This window comes from Equus przewalskii, chromosome 11 (assembly GCF_037783145.1).
Source record: "Equus przewalskii isolate Varuska chromosome 11, EquPr2, whole genome shotgun sequence".
Taxonomy (NCBI): Eukaryota; Metazoa; Chordata; class Mammalia; order Perissodactyla; family Equidae; genus Equus; species Equus przewalskii.
The window spans coordinates 2,472,026-2,481,602 of NC_091841.1; positions in this window are offsets into that span (position 1 = coordinate 2,472,026).

Consider the following 9,577-nt stretch of genomic DNA (forward strand, 5'->3'; position numbering starts at 1 on the left):
GCCTCTGCGAGGGGAGGCAGGGCCCACGGCGGGGCTGGGCTGCGCACGGCCTGGTCCCCAGGGCCTGGTCCCCAGGGCCACCCACGGGCGCCCAGCCGCCTGGCGACACTCAAGGGAGGCTCGCCGCGCGGCTTCCTTCCGCTTGCCCTGGCCACTTCTCCCTCCGCTCTCTCGACACACAGATCCCTTTATGATGCTCCATGGAAACCCGGGATGGAATGAGTCGAAGTGGTCAGAGGAACCATTGTTCTCCCTCTAAAAGAACCGGACCCTTGTGAATCTGCTGCCCGCCGTCCACGTCTCCCGGGGAGATCCCCGTTGGCTGGAGGCTGGAAACGGGAAACTGGAAGCCCTCAGTCCTCCTTTGTGGTCCTTACTGTTTGTGGGCAAGTGCGGGCATTCCTGCACTGAACTGAACCCCAGTGGGGAGATGAGCCACATATATTCCTAGGACAGAGCCCCCAGAGGAGAAAACACACTTTTCGAAAGGAAAGCAGAAATGACGCTCAGAGATGAGGAAAAGGCATTTTCAAATAGGTGACAGATCTGCGGGGATGGTCAAGTAACTGCTCGCTTTCCTCAGTGTGCTGTCAGCTGCCCGCACGCGGCAGCCAGAGGACAGGATGGAAATCCCTCAGTTTCCCACAGTACATCTGAAGATGCGCTCCTGCCACCGAGAGTGCTGAAGCTTTGGGGTCGCAGAAGTGAATTACAAGGCACTTCAGGACTCCTCCCAGATGTGGCTCCATGGGAACCCTTACTGCAGAGGTGGTTCCCAGCGAGAGTTAGGAACTAGGACTCCAGGCAGACTGTGTGGGAGGAAAACCCAGCGCTCACACTCGCCAGCTGTGGGACTTTGGAGAAGCTGCTTAACCCTTCTCTGCACCGTTTCCTCATCTGCAACATGGGAATATGATCGTACCCACCTCATTGGGTTATCATGAACATTAAATATATTGCTCTCTGGGCAGTGCTTAAAACAGTGACTAGCACATAGTAAGTGCGTGTATGTTAGCTATCAGTATTATTACTAACTACAGAAATAAATGTAGCAACTCAATGTAACATGCATCTATTATCTTCTATTTATTTATTCAGGGCCCAGGAGTCTCCATGTGGCAGATAAGGGCTGAGGCCAGCACCAGGGCAGTTCCTTATAGTCTGTATTCCCCTGGGGGGTCTGGGTATCAGCGCATCCTGCTCACCCAGCCTGGGGCCCTGCATCACCATCTGTTCTTTCTACCTGGATCTGCCTCTTGCCAGGATGGTTAGCAACCAAGTTCTCTCCAAAGCTCTTTCCAGAGGGGTCTGGAGTCAACCTTTGACCTCGGAAAGTTCATCGTAGCTAAACACAATGGTCGAATGTCAGTACAGATCTCCAAATCTGGGTTATTCTCCCTCCTTTAGAATTTCAACTCTGTGAGGCTGGGGACTGCGGTGTCCGTTCCATCACAGTATCTCCGATTAGAACCAGGCAGGCGCCGGATTTGTTTATGGGGTGAATAAATGGGTGACTGGAGGAAGTCAGCCTTACATTTTCCTCTTGTGGAACATCAGCCCACAGTCCAGGGTGGGTTTTGCCCAGTTTCACCTTCTCGGCAGCGACTGGTGCGTGGGGAAGCTCAGCCTTCCCAGGTCTCCACCCGTAACTCCTGGCAGCTAGCCACCCCTCAACCCCCGGAGGCCCAGAAAAACAATTTAAGGTGTAGTCTGAATCCATTTAGGAGGGGAAAAGGGGCTTTCTTCAAATAAAAAATAAAATCAAGCAATATTGTCTGTGAAACAGGCACTTTACCAAATGAAACATTTCTCACAGTAGGAACCAAATGGCTTACTGGGCGTGTTCAATGAGAACCCGGGTGTCAGCTGCCGGGTTATTTGATCCTGTGGGGTCTCTGCACCTTTCATTGCCTCGAGCTGTTTTACAACTTGATAAGTTGTAGCTAACTGATAGCAGTACAAATAATTCTTTCTCATACACATATGGATAAGTTTTCTATCGCTGCTTAACAAACCGCTCACAAATTTAACAATTGACTCTAACAAACATTTGCTATCTCGTCTTTTCTGTGGGTCAGGTGTCCAGGGGCAGGGTAGCTGGGTCTTCTGCCAGGCTGCCGCCGGCTGACGTCAGGTGGTGGCCCGGTCTCATCTGTAGCTCAGGTTCCTCTTCCAAGCGCGTTGGCGGTTGGCAGAATTCATCTGGCAAGTTGAAGGCCTGAGGTCCCTGCTTTCTCGCTGGCTGTCAGCTGTCGGCTTCCAGAGCCCGCCGCCATTCCCTCCTGTGGCACCCTCTCCACACCTGGGAAGTTTGCTTCTCAAGGCCTGCAGAATCTCTCATACTTCCAGTCTCTTCTTGCAAGAAGGCGATCAGGTCAGACCCGCTCAAATAATCTCCTTTTTGATTCATTCACAGTCTCCAAGATTTAATTACACCTCCAAAATCCCCTCACCTTTGTCATCTAGTGTAACCTAATCACGAGAAGAAAACCATCATATTCACAGTCCGGCCCATACTCAATGGGGCGGCGGGGGGGATTATACAGGATGTATAGACCAGTGGGCAGGAATCTCAGAGTTCTGCCCGCCACCACGTGCAAATAAATTTTGAAAATTATCCCCACTATCGTCCCTCAAACCAGTTTTGCATCCGTTAAGCAAATTTACATCAGACTGTATGTGTATGAGTCTGCTTTTTGAATTCTCCCTTGAACATGTTGTATCATCTTACTGGTTTCTTAATGAATGAAGGAGTTAAATAAAGTCTTTGATGTGTTTACATTTTATGTAAATTTTACGTTTGTTTGTCTGAGTCATAATTTAACCTTTAAAAATATTATCCTTTAACATCACTTTTATATTAATAGTTATTTCATAGTTTTTCTGAAAAGCAATGGATGTGTTGCTTACTTACACATGCATAACTAAAGGGCTCTTCCTCTTTTCCAGAAATGACCCCGAAGAAGTATTCAAATTGTACCTCTTGAGGCCTCATCCTGTTTGCTGCTTTGAAAGGACAATGTTTCTAGCTTTCCCTGATTTCGCTGCAGGTGGCTAATCCTGGCACCCGTAACGTAACCAGCGCTGCCTTAGCACTAAGAGGGACAAAGAACAGACCCGCCTTACCAGCCCAAGATGAACTTCCTCGCTGGGGACAGTAAATATCCAAGGGGCCCACTGACATTTTCTCTGGGAATCTTGAGATCCCAGGATTTTGCTGTTGGAATGGGCAGAGGGCTTTCTTCTCTATATGTTCAAAATAATGCACTTTTCCCATCACTAGAGCGCCTGTGTGGGAAAAAAGGTCAATAAAGCTGGGTGTTACCTACCCGTGCTGAGCATGCCTGACACAGAGGAGGTGTTCAGTGGACAGTGGCCGTCTGCTTCCTTCCCAACCACACACTGAAGAGTGACGAAAGGCGGGACACCCGGGCACCCTGCCTTCCACAGGGACCCAGCTCTTTGAAGGCAGGTGAGCCTCTCATGAGGGAGGAAGGCTCCTAGTCCCCTCCTGCTCGCTCACCTCAGCAAAGCCAAGTCTTGCTTCTGCCAGAGAAGCAAATGAAAGCTGAATACCAATTAAATAGTGCATAATTGTGACATCATGATCCTGTCTTCTCCTGGTCAACTAACTCTGCAGTGTGTAAACGCCTATGCAGCGTACAAAATCAAACTACAGAAAACCGTTCTAAAGTGGAAGAGACGATTCTGATTAGTCTGGCAGAGAACAAGGCCACAGGAGTTGAGTTTTGCTTCCCCTTCTCCAGTCAGGAGCCAGGCTAGCATTCTGGACGATGATTACAACACAACTTTACTGTCCAAGTTTAAAAGGCATCCATCCCGTATTTACAACTGGTCCCCCCAGGGCCCCCCATGCTACCTGCCTCTCAAGTTTCCCCTCTCTTTGCCTCTGTCTTCAAAATCAAAGACTGTGCCACCATAGCTTTTGCCTCCAAAGCCATTAGCAAATATTGAGCATGTTTCAACAAGGTGTGTCCTGGAGAGACGGAAAACCCATGCGACTGCCTTTATCCACGTTTTATTACTACTCAGTAAGGATGAAACAACGAGCTAATTTAGAAGAAAGCATCAAGGAGGGGGCCTAAGATGGGGGAGGCATTGCTTGCAATGTAAAACTCGAAAAGGCACTCAAGTGTGAGGGACGCAAATCTTCCAAATTGCTTCCGAATCCACTGTTACAGGTCACACTGTCAGCTACCGCATTGATTATTTTTATGTAATTTATGTGTTGGAATTTTTGCTAATGGACACTTCAGGATGATCTTCTGCATTTAGTGTATCTAAGACCTATTGATCAGGCCGTTGGCTCATTGGTTATCTATTTGCTGCTCAATGATTCTCTGTGATTGCTTTTTTCATTACGTGTTTTTATTCCAGAAGCAGCTTCTACTATGTCCCATTACACTAATGGAAATTATTGATATGGAAATTACTAGGCACCAAGCTTAAGAGTTCTATGAAACTCAATCACATTGCCTTTCTTCAAGTCGTAGAACTGTTCTTGTATAATTAGCAGTAAATACTGACATGTTGGTGAAATTAGTTAATTAAATTTAATTCAAAGCAAAAGAATAAGAAATATCTTTAGAAAGGAAGAGAAACACCAAATATTTTGCATAGTTATGCATACTTTGGTAAAAATAAATATAGGGATTTTGGCGTTTATGTTTAACACTTTGTGTTGAAAATTCTTTCAGATTCCTAGTTAAACACAAGAGCATTTTTTCGTATAGTTGCTGTAAATGTGCCCATCTTACAGATGGAAAAGTTACCTCAAGGGTGGCCCCAGGTTGCATCGTGCTAGCCAACACGTTAGCTAGCCATAGCCACATGTGGCTGTTGAATGCTTGAAATATGGCTAGTCGGAATTGAGATGTGTGTGCTTTTTTAAAGATTGGCTCCTGAGCTAACAACTGTTGCCAATCGTCTTCTTTTTTCTTTTCCTGCTTTTTCTCCCCAAATTCCCCCAGTACATAGCTGTATATTCTGGTTGTGAGTGCCTCTGGTTGTGGCATGTGGGACGCTGCCTCAGCATGGCCTGATGAGCGGTGCCATGTCCGCACCCAGGATCCGAACCAGTGAAACCCTGAGCTGCCAAAGTGGAGCATGGGAACTTAATCACTCGGCCTCGGGGCCAGCCCCGAAATGTGTTATAATTATAAAATGCAAACTGAATTTTGAAGATTTAGTATGGAAAAAAGAATGTAAAATATCTCATTAATATTTTTATTGATTATATGTTGAAATGAGAACATTTTGAATATTCAATAATAAAATATCATCTTGACATTAATGTCACCTCTTTCTTTTTTCATTGTTTTAAGTGTGGCTACTAGAAAGATTTAAATTACGCACGTGGTCCACATTACACTTCCATTGGGCAGCACTGGTCTGGCACAAGTCCTCAGTGGGGAGTGTCTAGCACTGACCTGCCCAACAAGGTAGCAGTTGGCCTCACGTGACAATTATATTGTAAATTATTTTAAATTGAATACAAGTTAAAATTCAGTTCTCCAGTTGTACCGCTCATCTGTCAAGTGCTGTTGCCGTCTGTGGCTGGATAGTAATGGTGATGGTAATTCTGGACAACACAGATAGGAAAGACTTACATCGTTCCAGCAAGTTCTTTGGGAAAGTGTGTGTCTAGCACATCACTAAGCAAACGCTGGAACTGAGGTTGCCTGTCTGCTAAGCCGTTGGCCATGGAGACTGTAATGAAATGCCATGAAAATAAATGTGTCATATTAAAGGTGAACTGTGCAAATACCGATAGCACGTGGCTGGCCATGATGGTTATTAGATAAGGTATTCATCCTTGGAAATTCCAGTCTGGAAGTGCTGCCCTGGATATAGCTTCAGAGGCGACATTTATCCATTGGAGTGACCACCTAATTTTGATGGATAGAAAAGGTGTCAAGCAGGTGGGAAAAACTGGAAACACTTACGGTGTTTTAATAATTTAACTGAACAACAGCTTCTGTGTTGGCTCTGATTCCTTCTTTGCAGGGTCTGGGATCTGAGGGCCAAAGAAGTTAAATGATGAAACAGGGCCTGTGGTCCAGCAGCCAGAGAATGGAGCGTTCGTTGCCTGGGCCTGCCACCCCGAGGTTAACAGAGCAAGGAGAACTGGAGGTTTGTCTGGGGGGTAGGCGGCTGTGGGTGGGCAGATCGCAGACTTTAAAGAAGCACTTAAGGGGAAATTTCTGCAAAGTCAAGAGTCAGAGTTATTCTTTAACCCACACCCTCAGCATCACAAGCCAAAACCTCTTTTCCCCAGAGCCGTAGAAGGCCCAGGTGCAGTCAGAGAAGGGTGGGGAGGGAGGTGAGGGGGTGAGAGAACTGGAGGGTCTCATTGTCTTTCTTTGTCGCACTCTCTTGTTCGTGATGGTGAGGAGACGTGTGTCCAAACACGTCTACTTGAATGTGTCTATGATGGGCCTCCTCTGTAGTTTTTTAAAATATTTTTTCTTTTTGTCCAGAAGGGAAGATATCAAGATATTATCCCGGGGCCGTCTCCGTGGCCGAGTGGTTAAATTCGCGCGCTCTGCTGCGGCGGCCCGGGGCTCGGATCCTGGGCGCGGACATGGCACCACTCGTCAGGCCACGTTGAGGCAGCGTCCCATATCCCACAACAGGAAGGACCTGCAACTAAGATATACAACTGTGTACAGGGGGTTTGGGGAGATAAAGCAGAGAAAAAAAAAAAAAAAAAGATTGGCAACAGTTGTTAGCCCAGGTGCCAATCCTTAAAAAAAAAAGATATTATCCCTCACTGAGCGCCTGCATGTTATTCTGGTCCCGAGGTTTCAGAGGAGGAAACGCAGCCTCTGAGTGGTTAAGTCCACTGTCCAAGGTCACTAGCTGGTTACTGGCTAATCCAGGATTTAAACCCAGATCTCCCCTGCTGCCAAACTCTTTGCTTTACATCAGAATGCCTGTCTTGGGCCCCAGAGGTGGGACACAGTGGGACCCTGCGGCCAGCGGGAGTATGGGTATAAATGAGTTAATACTGTATGTGCTGCTGAGGCGGGAGTCAGGCGGGAGAGTCTCCACGTTCTGGAGTGCAGAGGCTAGCAATCTTTGTTTTGTCACTGACAAATGATCCGCGGGCTCTTAATCCTCATCCCATATTCCTCATTTGTAAAGCTGCCGGCACGTTTGCACTGAGCAGACCGCTCTCTGCCAGCTTAGCTTCACATGAGATCTTTTTTCTTTAAGATTTTATAAAGCTGAGTATAAAATGAGAATGTTTTCATAAACGCTTAAGCGTCTTTAGCGAAGCTAATTTATAGAATTTAGATGTTCCTGTCGGGCCATTTAAATCCAGATTCCTCAGCACCGGGGGTTGGGGCCAAGAAACAGGATACTCTTCTGTTTCATTGTTCGTGCTCAACAATAAAAAATTAAACAGCCTGAAAAGTGCCAGCCAGAAAGAATTTTTTAGACATTGTCTCCTCAGAATTTGAGTGATGGTGATGAACACAAAAATTGTATGCTTCTCTTTGGGTTTTTTTCCCCCCAGGGTCTGTCAGCCACGCCTGGGACCTCTGGGGTGAGTCAGCCCTCATGACACAGTGCTAGGCACGTGACCCAGCATGACACTCAAGTCACCTTTGCCGGCAGCTTAGCTCACAGCCCTTCCCTTGGGAGCGCACCCTGGGAATGGCAGGACCCCATGGTGGCAAAGAGCCATTGGGCCACTCCGACGGGCCCCTGATGCACTGTCTGCGAGAGCCTAGCACTCCGCCAAAGTCCGCAGCCAGCTTCCCAGGGCAAGATTTTTTGGAGCTCCTTTCTGTTTCTGTTTAAATCCCCATCCTTGTGATAGTGCCTGTTTTTGTTTCCAAATTATGAGATGGCATGAAATCTGCCTTCTCTGTTTTCATGGAACCAGGCGGTGTATAATTAAGTAGCTATTTGATACATGGAACAGGGAAGTCCTTTTGCACTTTGTGCCCCAACCCTAACCCAGCCCAATATGCTCTCTGGATGTGATGACTTATTACTATTATTATTTTCTTATGTGCATAGCTGACACCATCCTAGCCTTCAGATCTAGAGATGATGGACACGGTACAATAATGGAACCAACGCAACGCATATTTAATCAATGCTTCTGCTGAGCCAGGTGCCATAGAAGAACTCCCTCACCTCATTTGATTCTCGTAACGATCCTGAGATAAGCACAGTAATCATCGTTCCCGTCTTGTCAATGAGAAAAATGAGGCTCAGAAAGATTCCGTAACTTATCCAGGGCCACACGGCTTGTAAATGGCATGGCAGGTGGGCCTCCTGGTCCATGTCATGTGTTTCTCACGTGTCTCACGGAGCAGGAGGCCAGCTTTCCCGATTGCCCAGGATGGAACAGAAAGACATTCTTCAGGCTGGCCTCCAAGCTGGCAGAGACGACAAGACAAGGTAAATTCAGGTATATTTTGTCACATGACATAGCTGTATATTTGAAAATCATTGATCAGCACAGGACGAGGTAGGCTTTGCTACAATAACAAATCTTAAAGTCTTAGCGGTTTAGCACAGTAAAGGCTCATTTCTTGCTCTTGCAGAATGCATTGTGGAAGCCCAAGCTGGATGGAGATGCAGCGGGAGTAGATGCTTCAGTCGACAGTTCCAGGTGAGCCCAGCCTCCCGGTCATCCCATTCCAGGCACCAGATGTGCGAGGAAAGACGTCTTCAGATGATTCCTGCTCTGAACGCTTCATGTTACCTCCCCAAGTCACGTCTTCCTAGCTAAGGCCCCAGACATGAAGGAGAGAGAGAAGCGTCCCACTGTGTCCTGTCTGAGGTCCTGTTCCCCAGGATGCAGGAGGGGGGGCTGTTCACGAGGCAAGAGAGAACCTCAGCAGTCACACTGGGTCTGCATGCGGCGCAGGGTCCACCTTTCAGTCACTCAACAAATATTTACTGAGCGGAGATTAGGAGCCAGACACTACTCTGGGCACACGTCCGTGAACAGAACAGAAGACTCCTGTCCTCATAGTGCTTATGCTCTACAGGGAGAATAGTCGGTGTTTTTATTTTGTTTTTTTTTTTTAAAGATTTTATTTCCTTTTTTCTCCCCAAAGCCCCCAGTACATAGTTGTATATTCTTCGTTGTGGGTCCTTCTAGCCGTGGCATGTGGGACGCCGCCCCAGCGTGGTTTTGATGAGCAGTATCATGTCCGCGCCCAGGATTCGAACCAATGAAACACTGGGCCGCCTACAGTGGAGCGCACGAACTTAACCACTCGGCCACGGGGCCAGCCCCAGAATAGTCGGTGTTTTTAAAAAATTATTTTAAGTGTGTTTTTCTAGGTAGAAAAGTAATATTTGCTTATTCTATAAAATTTGAGAAAGAGAAAAAAAGCTTAGAATACACAAAGGTCCAACAGAAAATCATCATCGTGATGTAGAAATGACGCATTATTACTCTCGATTGTATTGTCTTACACACACATACTGTCCAAACTGGAATCACACTGTATTTTCAGTTTTATATCCTACTTTCTTTTCCCCCCATTCAGAGAGTATGTCAAACTGTCTGAGTCTGTTTAGGCTG